Below are 1,299 nucleotides of genomic sequence, written 5' to 3'. Positions count from 1 at the left end.
AAGATTTACAGCCGAGAATTATATCATTCTTAAAAGTTAAGCCAGTCCATTTTAATTGTTTACTAACCCCGTTATGCTTATTAAAAGCATGTTTTGAGAATATCTAGTGCAACAAATGTGTTCACTTTAAAATTAAATTTCTCATAATAACAAGTTTTGTTTCTGTAATTAGGTCCTTGGCTATAGGCCATTAAAAATTTTTAATTCACTGGCGTGGCAGTAGGCCGTACATTATGCGATGTCTTCGTGTACGGTTTTGTTTGTTTGCGTAGCCTATGATAATCTCGCTCAGAGACCGTATAACCCCAAGGAGATTAAAAGTAGTTCTAAGCTCCTTGTATAACCCATAACCTAGACGGTCATATAATTATGATCGCCTAGCCCATAACTATAATCATTGATCTCGCTTGCCAGGTAATTCCCAATCTAAAAATAGCACAATCTCTTCTGGAACTGGCACCTGGCACTTGGTGGCAGTCGATTTGACTGCACCACTATCACCATTTCTCACTGGAGTTGTGCACGCAAGCGGGCTCAGCTTTGCTATAATGTCCTTTTGATTGCTGTAACTTGTTTGACATTTTGTAGGAAAAGGTGTGAGTAGGGTTTCTGTGCGTAGGTGTACGTTATTGGTGTTCAAATGACAAATTGGGAAGATTGAAGAATACCGGACCACCCGTACATTATTGCGCGAGAAAGTGGGGTAGGTGGGGCGGGTTCAGGGGGGTCTCCCCCCTGACAAAATTTTAATGAATAGATATAGATCTATATACCGGTCCGAGATTCTCCATTGAGAGATATTAAAAACGGGAAAATTATGAATTCTTAAGGTTGAGACATAGGCAGGCAAAGTCAGTCCGATGGTCCGGTATTCTTCAATCTTACCCAATCACCCGATGTAACTGATGAGTTAGTGATATAATATTAGGTAGCGTCAATTGCCACCGAGTGAAGTGGTGTCAAGTCTGAAAACAACACTATCTTTAGCATTATACACCATATAATGTGTGTCCAATGGGTCAATTTGTTCTCAACTAATTTCATTGGACGAGCATAGAATCTAGTCTCGAGCTACGGTAACAAATTGGCGTGTTTTCAATGAGACGTATCTAAATCTAGTATAGATCTAGACTAGCCTTAGCCTACACTTTGGTGTAGAACCAACACAGGCAATTCTAGAAGTAGGCCTAGAAGGTCACAAACGCACACAAAAAACTCAAGCAGAAATTCACGTTATATTGGGGAACATAAATCGGAGGACGGGGATCAGGAAAAGACACACACACACACACACACACA

General features: G+C 40.3%; 1 protein-coding gene across 1 annotated transcript in view; it reads left to right on the top strand.

Annotated features, from left to right (window-relative positions):
* The first annotated feature begins 454 nt into the window (after nt 1–454).
* The window catches only part of LOC101845140, a 5,696-nt gene continuing 4,851 nt past the window's right edge, over nt 455–1,299 (top strand). Inside the window, exon 1 of the mRNA XM_035973275.1 lies at nt 455–594. The gene's annotated coding sequence lies outside the window, so the exon portion shown is untranslated. The remainder of the gene's footprint in view (nt 595–1,299) is intronic.

The sequence above is a fragment of the Aplysia californica genome, unplaced genomic scaffold (genome assembly GCF_000002075.1).
Source record: "Aplysia californica isolate F4 #8 unplaced genomic scaffold, AplCal3.0 scaffold01094, whole genome shotgun sequence".
Lineage (NCBI taxonomy): Eukaryota > Metazoa > Mollusca > Gastropoda > Aplysiida > Aplysiidae > Aplysia > Aplysia californica.
This window is presented reverse-complemented; position numbering and strand designations above follow the sequence as displayed.